This window comes from Mytilus galloprovincialis, chromosome 7 (genome assembly GCF_965363235.1).
Source record: "Mytilus galloprovincialis chromosome 7, xbMytGall1.hap1.1, whole genome shotgun sequence".
NCBI lineage: Eukaryota > Metazoa > Mollusca > Bivalvia > Mytilida > Mytilidae > Mytilus > Mytilus galloprovincialis.
In genome coordinates, this window is record NC_134844.1 from 4,415,250 (window position 1) to 4,428,579 (window position 13,330).

General features: G+C 31.6%; 1 long non-coding RNA gene across 1 annotated transcript; it reads left to right on the top strand.

Annotated features, from left to right (window-relative positions):
- Window positions 1-5,070: 5,070 nt before the first annotated feature.
- LOC143084367 (uncharacterized) lies at window positions 5,071-6,547 on the top strand. Its single transcript, XR_012981029.1, has 2 exons — window positions 5,071-5,213; window positions 6,239-6,547. It is a non-coding gene; the product is annotated as an uncharacterized LOC143084367 (long non-coding RNA).
- Window positions 6,548-13,330: the final 6,783 nt, after the last annotated feature.

A 13,330-nucleotide genomic window follows, 5' to 3' on the forward strand; every position in this document is an offset into this window, starting at 1 on the left:
ACTAATCCACTAATGGGAGGGATTGTGCTTGAGTTTTAAATGATTTAGACATAAGACTTAATCTAAGGTATTTAAGAATGAATACAGATAGCAAGGTCGAAGTATTATATTGCTTCAAACCTTGTGGATAAACGTTGTGCCTTAGAGTATAGACAAGATTATCAGGATAAGACCGTTGGTTGTCCCGTTTGAATAGTTTTACACTAGTAATTTTTGGGCCCTTTATAGCTTTTTGTTCGGTGTGAGACAAGGCTCCGTGTTGAAGGCCGTACATTGACCTATAGTGGTTTAATTTTATAAATTGTTATTTGAATATAGAGCTGTCTCATTGTCACATCTTCATATATCTATCGTATAACATGTTTGCCTGTTAGTTATCATTGTAATGTTTTCACTGTTCTTAATCTTGTCTGTTCAATTGGTTATGTTTAACATTGTTTGTTGATGATCTGGGCCTTATATTGCTGACTATGCGATGTGGGCTTTGCTCATTGTTGAAGGCCGTACGGTGACCTTTTGTTGTTAATGTCTGTGTCATTTTGGTCTTTTTTTAGATAGTTGTCTCATTGGCACTCATACCACATCGTCTTTTATATATATATATAAACACTAAGAGGAAACCCAGCTGAAATCAAACAAAAAGCAAAATTTTAATAATTTAATTGTATACATCTGTTTCTATGGGTTTCCAAAGATTAATAAAGATGCATAGTTTTGGATTTTATGCATCGTATACAAATGGTATTACTTGAATAACAGTACTGAGCTTCGTTGTATTTGTAAAGTTTTAAATCAGAGATAAATTGTAATAAAACTATCGATTTTGGTAGGTTCAAATCCTAAGGATATAATATTGTGCATAAGCATAAATTTCAAGTGCACTTTTTAATGTTCGGGCGTGTTTGAGTTGACTATTCTGTCTTTAAAACGTATAGAGCAAAAATATTTAAAACATCATATAACATCATATTATATTATCTTATATATTAAGCCTATATTTTGAATTAATAACATTACACATTCATGGTTATAATAAATAAAACATATGAGTGAAATACCTTATAAGTCCCTAAACAGAGAAGGTGTGTTCGAAAAACATTTTTTTCACTAGACCTACTTGCTGAAGGACTTTTTATTGGATCTTAAAAATGCATTACGTGATAACCGAGTTTAAAGTTGACAGAATGTAGAAAAATACATAAAATGACGCCCATAAGCTAGTAGATACATTTGTCTTATAAAATACAGCTGGCATATAAGTATAGTAATGGTGCTATTTAGATACATTTTTCGAATTTCAAGATGTTAAATTGGAAGGACGTCATCCCTGAATTGGCTTCCATTTTAACGATTGTAAAAATTACCTGGAGTGACTGGGAGATAATTTCGACTAAGTAGAATCCTGACTAAGCTATTCATCAAATTTCAAATAAAGTGGATGTAAGCAATATATATTTGTTAGAGACACGTGTGCGTGTACAATTTGGTTATACATGTGACCTTCTACCTAAGTCTACTCTTCTATGTTTTAAATGGTTTAAATAGCCTTGATGTTATAAGATCCACTGATGAGGCAATATGCGGTAATATTACATTTATCTTAATTGACCTTAAAGTATAATGCTATTTTAGCATAACAGCTTAACTTGAGATATAAAGTACACACTCTTTCATATTAGTTTGGTATTGTGTAATTATAATGTACATCATTATATATAACAGTTGTGTTTCGTTCTGCTGTATACAATTTGTATTACAATGTAGACCTTGCCCTTATTATAAAAATCATTAATGATAATTATATAACTATATAAACTAAAAATTACGAAAGACAACACCCACCAGAAACACCTGACTTATTTGTAATCAAGATTATCTGTTTATTGGACATCATATCAATCTTTATTTCTATTCCAGTTAAACATGAACGAGATTTGAACGTCACTTTATAATGTACAAGAAGTGAAAATCCTTTATAAAAGATGCGATAAGTAATATAACAAACTTATCAATCTAAAACAAAATGTAAATTCTGTGGTTGTTTTTGTTGCTGTTTATTATGGTCCTTCAATTGTTGTTTTGTTGGACCACTAACCGAGGTTAAGGGAGTGATGTGTGACTTCCCAAATATGTCTCACCCCACAAATTTCTCCACATGCCTTTGATAAGCGCATGGATCTTTACTTCTATAGATTGTTTTTCGTTAATGGTTTTGTACATTTACATGTGATTTAGTTCTATTGTTGAAATATTGCACAACTGACACAGGTTATCATAAAGATTCTGCGTCTTAAATCATAACCCCGCCCACTATTTATGTTCCTGTTCAAAGATGGGATCCTGTTATTCAGTAACTGTCGTTTGTTTATTGTCAATTCTGGTTTTTTTGTTGTTGTACAAAAACCAAGGCGTTAGTTTTCTTGTTTGAATCGTGCTTAGCTTTGTTATGTCAGGGTTGTTTAAAGCTTGCATTGAAATGGCGGTATTGTTTTTTGTCATAGGCCGGTGACCTTCAGAAACTGTTCATAAACTTCTAAGTCATATGGCTCTGGTGAAATCTGGTCACATTTGCAACTATACAACATATTCTTTTTTATATGTAGCTATTCCATTCTCAAGCTAAGTTGACGCAAATTACTGTGTCTTTATCATTATTGGTCAATGGTTTGCATGGGTATTGATAAAACCTCATATTCACAAATTCAACGAACTGTCAAATTACCTCATGTTTTTATCAACACTTTTTCAAAAACACGAAATCAAAGATTCATGAAATTACAATTAAACTCAAACCAAGAAAATAAATTAATCCATAGTATCTCAAACCAACATGTCTATTAACCTTAAACTAAAACTTTAACCTTTTACATAAACCATGAAATCCGGGTCTAAACTATAATATTATCTATGTATATTTAAGAAATAATTCATTGAAGCCATAGATTTGTTGGAAATTTACACATGGCCTTGGCCGTGATATTCCAATTTTATCCTGAGCGTTAGCGAGGGATACAATTAAGGAATATCATATCCCCAGGCCATGTGTAAATTTACAACACATCTATGGCTTCCATGAATTATTTCGATTCTAATGGGACAAATAATTTCATTCAAATACCGAAGCGAGGGTGGGTATGCCGTGTGTGTAGCTGTTCTTTTTTACTCCTTGTTGGATAAAACTCAAATATTCTCATATATCTTTAGCTTGCATTGATTATTTCGTTTATAACCGCTAGAAAAAATATGTTTAATTCTCAAACCCAATATTTCCGTTTTTTAATTTACATGTTTTCTCGTAAGCTACCGTCAAATCCAAAATTGACCTATCGTAACGAAGGAGCTGCCATGTTGACTCGCTGAAATCAAATGCAATAGAATAGAAAACAAAACAAAACCTACCTCAGAATTCCTTTTAATACAATATTATATGAACTTCGATGGTTACAAAACAGTTTATATTTTTGTGACATTGACTACATACTGCAACTTGAATTAGTATATTGATAGCTTTAAAAATCGTAACATAAATATCAAGCATATTTTCATCCCTACATGAACCTCTGATTGTAGAGAAAGTGTTCCATGATGAAATTGACATTGCACAAAATATAGCTGTGTTACTATATTTAGGAAATAAACAAAACTAGTTGCAATAAATTCTTTTTATTATGAATCCGAATAAGCACATGTACAAGTTTACTATAAGAGCAGGACAGTGTGTTGGCCACAAATTTTCCGTTAATGTGATTAAAACACCACCATAAATACACAATTACTTTTAGAACTTCTGTAATGAAGAAAACAATTAGAACTGCAATGATCATTGCAACTGTATCCTTTGATTTGTCATCCGACATGTAAATGTGTTAGTGATTAACTTGTAGATGATGAATATTGTAGATATCAGCATGACCAAACCACAGCTTGTCAAAAGAATGGTTTGGATCAGGAGATATGTTACAGAGGAGTATTCTAAAAATATCATCACCTCCGGAATGAACAAGACAAACATCTGCGTAATAATAAGTATCGTAATTTCTGTAATCTTGAAATGTTTTATCTGTGTATTTCTCAGACCAAATGCTAAAATGTGGTGACATACCTATTGCTATGGACAAAAGGAGCACATAACACAACTAATTTCAGTTTTTTGTTTGGTCATCTGATTTTTAGTCCAGTTTGGAAAAAGGATGGCTATGACCTTTTGTATCCCGAGACATGTTGTGAGCATTGTTGATACATTGTGGAAGGTGAAGGATAATATTGAGAGATGATGAGAAATAGAACAATACGGATATGGTAAATAACACTTGTAAAGTTCAATGCCGACGAAAAGTAAATAACAAACATATTGGGACTGGAATATTGGTTCAAGACCATAGCACGAAATCGCCGTTAATAAATCAGCTACAGCTAAACCTTGCATAAGTATTGTAGCAGGTGAACGTAAATTTTTACGACAGAGTATAGTAAGTATGACGATGTTCATTCGCATTGATATATAGGATATAACAGAACCAGCACGGTTCATACCCAGTAAATACTTGTGCACTTCAACAACAAAAGTATCAAAATAATCAGTCATTATTTATATCGGCTGATATGTATTTTAGATAAGAATGCTCATCTTATTTTCAATACTCGGACAGCAAAATCAAACATTTATGACAAAGGAACATTAACAAATGACAAGGTAGATAAGCACATTATAATCTCCAATAGTTGCAATTTCAATGACGATATAGTACACATGAACAAAAACGAAACTGTGTCATCCGAGTCTTTTTTTTTTTTTTTTTTTTTAACGTAATAATATCTTTATTGCATATTTGCTGTAACAATTTACTAAGTTTACAACTTGTAACTTAGTATCCCTCATGTTAGTTTACCTAATAGTTTAGGGAAGCACTATTTGGTAAGATATAACTAATTCATAATATTAGTATCTATAGTACAATTGATTTCACAATTATATATTAAAATAAATATTGTAAATACACATACAGATCTTTGTTCAATAATTTCCTTCCCTAATTTTATACATTAACTTTTCCGGAATCTTTTCCGTTATCGATTTTATCAAATGATCTGTATTCCATTGAAAGAAATTGGGCATAGTTAGTGTTGTTTCAACAAGCATGTGCGTTATCGCATTATTGATTGTGTCTAAATATTCTTATATAAACAGGATTTAACTTATTTTATAAAATTTGGTAAGTATGCAATTTTTGTTTAAGTTTCTACTGATCTATTGTATGTCGTCGTGTATATGTATTACACAAGTATAAGTCATTCATTTTAGCGTGCACAATTCACAATTTGTCTACACTAGAATAAATTATTAAATAATCGTGATTACACATGTTTATCTTTTTTTTCCCTATAATGTTTATGAATAAAACAACAATATGTACCATGTCGTTACTTATGCATGGTTGAACATTTTTACAAACATGCCAACATGCATGATTGAAATTGTGAATAAACATGACCATATATGGCTTGTAAACAATTAACAATTGTGTTTACAAATTACTGTTTTTACTTTTTATAAAATAATGTTTCAAACATTTAAATTGATTTAATTCTGATTTTTTTTTAAATCTTCAATGAATCTATTTGTTTTTAGAATTGTCTTACTATTATTTTTGTTATTAAAATTGTTCATTTCAATAATATCTGAAATTTCTTTTTGGAAAATTTTCAAAATGTTTATTTTTTTTGTTTTCTTTTCTGAGACATAATATGCTTTATATAATGAAAAGGATATTATTGTTAGTATGTAGTTAATATCAAAGTATGCTGAGTCTTCAATTTTGTACCCTATTGCTAGATTTTCAAGACTTATAATGTTTTTGTCTATACCTAGGGAGTTCATTAATTTCATTGCTATTTTTAGGAAGTCTGTATTAAATAATCATCCGAGTCTTATTTAGCCATCATTTGTCTGGACGATATACATATTGTATTAACCCTCCCTTTATTTCAAGCTCTAAACTTAAAACAACTCACACACAAGATACATGTGTATATACTCAATGTGATTATTTTACTTGTTTGTCTATCTTATTGATCACTAAATGCCACATTGCAACATAATACTAACCACTAATAATAATATATACGACAAATTTTTTGTCCTTTTGTAAAATAACAATAGTTCACCCATGTGTAAATGAGAATGATACTTTGTTAATTTCGTTTATCCGAAGCACTATTCTGATTTTATTTTCGACAGGAACGCTTTAACCAAAACCATATTGAAAGCCAGGGATGTAGAAAACCTAGATGTAGATATTGAAACCAAGATGGTATAAGTCAAGAGCAAAATTCGTCTATTGATTTTAACATGAAATATCCATTGCTGTTCATTGACTGGAAGGCATACCGTCAAACAAACAGGAAACAACAATTCCAAAATGGCCTTGATAATAAAAATACTATAACCTTGACTTCGCTCATCCGACAGTAAGGATATCCGATACGATGAGCATATCTACATTGTACATAGTTATTGATGTAAATAGATACTATTCTAGAATTTTCAGTATAGCCTTCTTAATATTAATAATATATCTTGGTACCTTTTACAATCTAATAATTTTTTAGTACTCAGCTGTCTAAAAATAATTTTTTTTTTAAATAACTTTCATATTTGAAAAATCAACCGGGATCAAAATGCGAAACCAAACTCTTAACTGTGTATTGCTACCTCAGTGGCGGGTACTTGTGGGAGGATTCGGGGTTTTGAACACCCACAAGAAAATAAATGAAAACGGGACGATTGATTTAAATAAAAGGATGTTCTATATATTGTATATTTTGGTTTATTTCTAAAATCTATACGATGCTTTATTTTTGTCTAGTTTCTTAATCAAAATAATTAAAATGAGAAGATAAATACCTTACAGCTTCAGTTTCCGTCGATGCTGAAGTGTTTAATCTTAGAAAACAAGTTAAGCGTCTTTGACCTACTATAGCTTTTATTCGGATACTCCTCCAATTACAAAGGGAGCATTAGAAAAGAACCCAAGAAGTTGGGTTGCGATAACAAAACAATCCGGATGTTGAACCAGTTTCCATGGTTCGAACCAAAGAATCCGGATAGAACCAAGGTTCAGAACCAAAAATCCAAGATGGAACCAAGGTTTAGAACCAGAGTGCCCGGATAGAACCTAATTGCATTCGGAATTCTCATGACTTGTTATACCTTAAACGTATTTCCAAAATCAATTATTTATGAAGTATATTTATATATTATTATTATGTATGAAATACTTCTAAATACATACACGAAGTTTGTGACGCAATTTCACCAAAAAACAAGACAAAAGACATTTGGTTTTCATTGGATTTATTGAAAGATATATGAAAACAGTTTTAGAAAACATTTATTCCAAAACCAGTTGTTGGCATGACACGGGTTATGTTCTTCTTATATATTTTTTGATGGTATGATACTAAACCCCTAACGGGAAGGATTGTGCCTGATGTTCATATGATGAAATCATAATCTTTCAGTCAGTTTAATTGAAGTCTGGAGCTGGCATGTCAGTTAATTGCTAGTAGTCTGTTGTTATTTATGTATTATTTTCATTTTGTTTATTTTCTTTTGGTTACATCTTCTGACATCACACTCGGACTTCTCTTGAACTGAATTTTAATGTGCGTATTGTTATGCGTTTACTATTCTACATTGGCTAGAGGTATAGGGGTAGGGTTGAGATCTCACAAACATGTTTAACCCCGCCGCATTTTTGCGCCTGTCCCAAGTCAGGAACCTCTGACCTTTGTTAGTCTTGTATTATTTTAATTTTAGTTTCTTGTGTACAATTTGGAAATTAGTATGGCGTTCATTATCACTGAACTAGTATATATTTGTTTATGGGCCAGCTGAAGGACGCCTCTGGGTGCGGGAATTTTTCGCTACATTGAAGACCTGTTGGTGACCTTCTGCTGTTGTTTTTTTCTATGGTCGGGTTGTTGTCTCTTTGGCACATTCCCCATTTCCATTCTCAATTTTATTAGAAAAGGTATGACTTCAAGCGATTGAAATTCTACTTTTGGCCAACGGAGTAGGTCCAGTAAGAGCCGATTTTGGTCACAAATTTCATGTTCATCTAATACAAGATTTTGGACACTTTTCAAACACTTGAGTGTCTATATCAATTGATTCGATAAGTTTATGTGAAAGATTTTACCTGATTTAGTTATTAAAAACGCTCCGATTGAAGCTTAAATATGAAAAATCTGTCAAATATGCCAAAAAACGTCACTTTTCAGATGGGTTTTGTCAAAATTGAAAGTGGCCTTATCCGTGTTCATCCTCAACCTTTATATATGTTATGTATTATCATCAAATACAACTTATATTTCAATATAATGAATGAACACAAATGCGGCCGCTTTCATTCAAGACCGAAACCATCTAAAATTTAATTTTTCAGTAATTTAGCATGACTTAATGATGCTTGTTCCCGATATATGTGCGTTGTATTGTAAAAAAAACAGCGCATATTTATGTAGCAGAGGCATTCTACTTTCCAATAAATAACTGAAAGATTACATTTTCACAATTTTGTAAAACTGCTATATGTTGGGGCCAAAGCGGGATCTTACTGAACCTACTCCCTTTGGGGAAATATGTGACACCTTAAAAGTGTTTGTAAACATTACATTAATTTCTAGACCGATGACAAGTCTTTTTTTTTGTCCATCTGATGAGTTAAGCCTTTTTCAACTGATTTTTATAGTTCATTATTATGTTGTACTATTATACCACTGTCACAGGCTACATGAGGGTTGGGATCTCGCTAACATGTTTAACCCCGCCACATTATTTATGTATGTTCCTGTCCCAAGTCAACAGCCTGTAATTCAGTTGTTGTCGTTTCTTTATATGTTATATATTTGTTTTTCGTTCATTTTTTTTTATATAAATAAGGCCGTTAGTTTTCTCGTTTGAATTGTTTTACATTGTCTTATCGGGGCCTTTTATAGCTGACTATGTGGTATGGGCTTTGTGCATTGTTAAAGGCCGTACGGTGACCTACAGTTGTTAATGTCTGTGTCATTTTGGTCTGTTGGGGATAATTGTCTCATTGGCAATCATACCACATCTTCTTTTTTATATTAGCTGTAAGAATAGTACGCAGAGTCAAACAGAAAATAGTCCATAAAACATGTAAAAAATAATCTTGGTGTTCTTATAAACCATCTTTGAAGGCTAAATTAGTACTCAGCTGTCTAAAAATGATTTTTTTTTCATGATAACTTTCGTGTTGTGTCGTTGTTCTCCTCTTATATTTAATGCGTTTCCCTCAGTTTTAGTTTGTTACCCCGATTTTGTTTTTTGTCCATGGATTTATGAGTTTAAACAGCGGTATACTACTGTTGCCTTTATTCATATTTGAAAAATCCACCGGGATCAAAATGCGAAACCAAACTCCTAACTGTGTTTTGCTACCTCAGTGGCGGGTACTTGTGGGAGGATTCGTGGTTTTGAACACCCACAAGAAAATAAATGAAAACGGGACGATTGATTTAAATAAAAGGATGTTCTATATATTGTATATTTTGGTTTATTTCTAAAATCTATACGATGCTTTATTTTTGTCTAGTTTCTTAATCAAAATAATTAAAATGAGAAGATAAATACCTTACAGCTTCAGTTTCCGTCGATGCTGAAGTGTTTAATCTTAGAAAACAAGTTAAGCGTCTTTGACCTACTATAGCTTTTATTCGGATACTCCTCAAATTTGAACGGGAGCATTCGAAAAGAACCCAGATGGTACCAAGAAGTTGGGTTGCGATAACCAAACAATCCGGATGTTGAACCAGTTTCCATGGTTTCGAACCAAAGAATCCGGATAGAACCAAGGTTCAGAACCAAAATCTAAGATGGAACCAAGGTTTAGAACCAGAGTGCCCGGATAGAACCTAATTGCATTCGGAATACTAATGACTTTTTATACCTTAAATGTATTTCCCAGATCATTTATTTATTAAGTATATTTATATATAATTATATTTTGAAGCTAAGTTGACACAAACTCCTGTGAATTCATCATCATTCATACGATACTTTTTTTGTGGTTGTCATGGGTATTGATAGAAATGCAAATTCACACGTGCAACGAAGTGCAAATTTACCTTAGATTTTAATCTAGATTTTCCTATTTATTTATATTGTAGTCCTGTAGTGTTGTGTTGCCATTTTAATGTTATATTTCACATGGCCATAAAAGAGAGAGGTTTGGCATGCCACAAAACCAGGTTCAACCCACCTTTTTGTCCGTTAAAATTGTCCTGTACCAAGTCAGCAATATGGACATTGATATATTATAGTTCGTTTCTGTGAATTACATTTTAACGTTGTGTTTCTGTTGTGTCGTTTATTTTCTCTTATTTTTGAGTGTGAATTCACATTACTATAAGACGTGTCACGGTACTTATCTATCCCTAACTCATGTATTTGGTTTTGATGTTATATTTGTTATATTTGTTATTCTCATAGGATTTTGTCTAATGCTTAGTCCGTTTCTGTGTGTGTTACATTTTAAAGTTGTGTCGTTGTCTCCTCTTATATTTATTGCGTTTTCCTCAGTGATAGTTCGTTACCCCGATTTTGCTTTTTGTCCATGGATTTGTGAGTTTTGAACAGCGGTATACTACTGTTGCCTTTATTTGGCATACCAAGGAAAAGAAAGATCCACTAAATTACACTTGTTACAACTCAACTCAATCCGAGAAAATAAATGAATCCACAGTAGCTATAACTAACACTTTAATCTACCTTAAACCAGAGGTTTATCAAGTAGTATAAACTATGAAATCCGGGTCTAAACTATAATTTAGCAAATATACATTAAACAGTTTACTACATAATGAACGTGTGTACATCAAGCTAGAGGACCAAAAACTACTTGAAACAAATCAAAATGGTTACATGTTACAAGAGCAGACTTAAAGACTAAAGTTACGACTAAAATATGTTTAGATATAGCTTCTTACATCAGTGACCGCCGTGTTAAAAAAAAACACTTGCTAGACCATACTAAGCCTAATGTCAAGATTATCTTTTTCACGGTTTGACAGTAATGACAGAATATTTTCAGGGTGCTGTTGACTAAGGGGATCAGTTTCACACAGATCTAAAGTTGAGTGGAAGTCATGAACCTTATTCTCACATGGACAATCCTATTTAGTCGTAAGATTGTTTGTGAAATTGATCATTGATGTTTGTTAACATTGATAAATAAAAACAACAGCAGTATACCGCTGTTTGAAATTTATAAATCGATTGAGAAAAAAACAAATTAGGTTACTGATAACTAAAACTGAGGGAAACATATCAAGTATAAGAGAAGAACTACGATACAACAGAAACACAAAATAAAATGTAACACACACAGTAACGTACTATGATAAAACAATGGCCATTTTCCTGACTTTATGCAGAACGTTTAAAGAAAAAAAGAGTGGGTCGAACCTGGTATGCGTTTTAATGGCAATGTTAAATATAACATTTAAATGACAACATTACATGACAGGACTACAGTACAAGAAAATGCAAAAACATTCAGGACGAAGAAATACACAAATAAACAGAATTTTGGGGCCCTTTATAGCTTGTTGTTCGGTGTGAGCCAATGCCCCGTGTTGAAGGCCGTAAATTGACCTAGAATGGTTACTTTTATAAATTGTTATTTGGATGGAAAGTTGTCTTATTTGGCACACTCACCACATCTACCTATATCCAATTACAATAGGACATTTCAACATGCTTATAGTTATCAAAGGCACCAGGCTTATAATTTAATGCACCATACGTGCGTTTGGTCTACATAAGACTCAGCAGTGACGCTCAGATCAAAATGGTAAAGAAAGCCAAACAAGATTTAAGTTGAAGATCATTGGTGAGCAATAAGTCTAAAAAGTGGTGACAAATACGGCTAATGATATCTATGCCTTGGATAAGAAAATCCTTAGTATTTAGTATAATTCGTACTTTTACAAACAGTAAATGTATATAAATTACCATATAATTGATGTTTAAGTCAACATCGAAGTGGAGAGATACCACAGAATAAAAATAAACACGTAAAACAAAAAACGAAAGCACACAGAATAGAACAAAATAACCTTGCATTGTCACCTACAGAATAACGCTACGCTACAAAATGAAGTCACAGGTAAAAGTAACGTCACGATAATTTTCGAAAAGATTGATATAGTTGAAAATCTGGTTTGTAATTATGGCATGAAATAATCAAATCATTGACCAAGAAAATTCTTTATTTTTGTAAAGCATGTGAGTGATTGATAACAAATTACATAATGTCTTATATAAAAAGCTATTGTATTTAGTCAATAAATCAAATGTCATAAATTTGACTGAAGGATGTTCGCTTGTCATGTTTCAGATTTTCGAAATCCTTTGGTTTTTTTTCAATTTGAATGCCTTACAACATTTTGTCATATAAAATCTTTGTCAATTTTTTTTATAATTTTTGAGAATTGTGACTCGTTAATGATAAATCTATAAAAAATCAAGAGAGAATATTTTCCAGAAAATATTTCAGTGATTATTATCTCGAAAACAAGCACACGGACCTATATATTTTATTTGCTATTTTGGTTCCTTTATTAATCCCCTATCAGTATATATTAGTGTTATGAAAAGCTTGATACTTTGAAAGGTAGCGAACTTCCTTAAATAATAGATAAGCATAATCTAATTCATAATAAATACAAAAAATGTGTTATTATGGAAATTAAATAAAAAACAAATCAGTATATAAAATCAATATAGTCAATTAATCAAACGTAATATTTGTTTATTTAAAAAAAAAAGGTACCATGACTTCTTTATAAATAAAGCAGCATACTGCATACGCATAATTGAGAGACATGAAGGACATAAAAAAACTACAGAATCCGTGCTATCAATATCATCTATATTTGAATAAATATTTTCATTTTGTTTAAAGACTCAAGTCTTCAGTTTTTATTAACCGTCCATTTAAATCAGAAATGTCCCATCCTCATCTATTTCTTTCAAAACCCAATGTTTAAATAAACGGTCTTCTAAATAATAATAAAGCGATATTAGAAGACAATAATTGTATGAAATGTGTACCAGTATTGTCATGTAAAATTGGAAAAAAACGGTGTCCTTTTCATGTTTAGAAAAACAAAGACACAATAGTTTCATTTTATTTTGTAATTGTTACAACTAAAGTTTTGGTTAAAGAAAAAGATAAAGATTTTTTAAAATTGTAATTTTGAGAGTGATCTCTCTTTCGTGAGACATTCATAACAATGCATA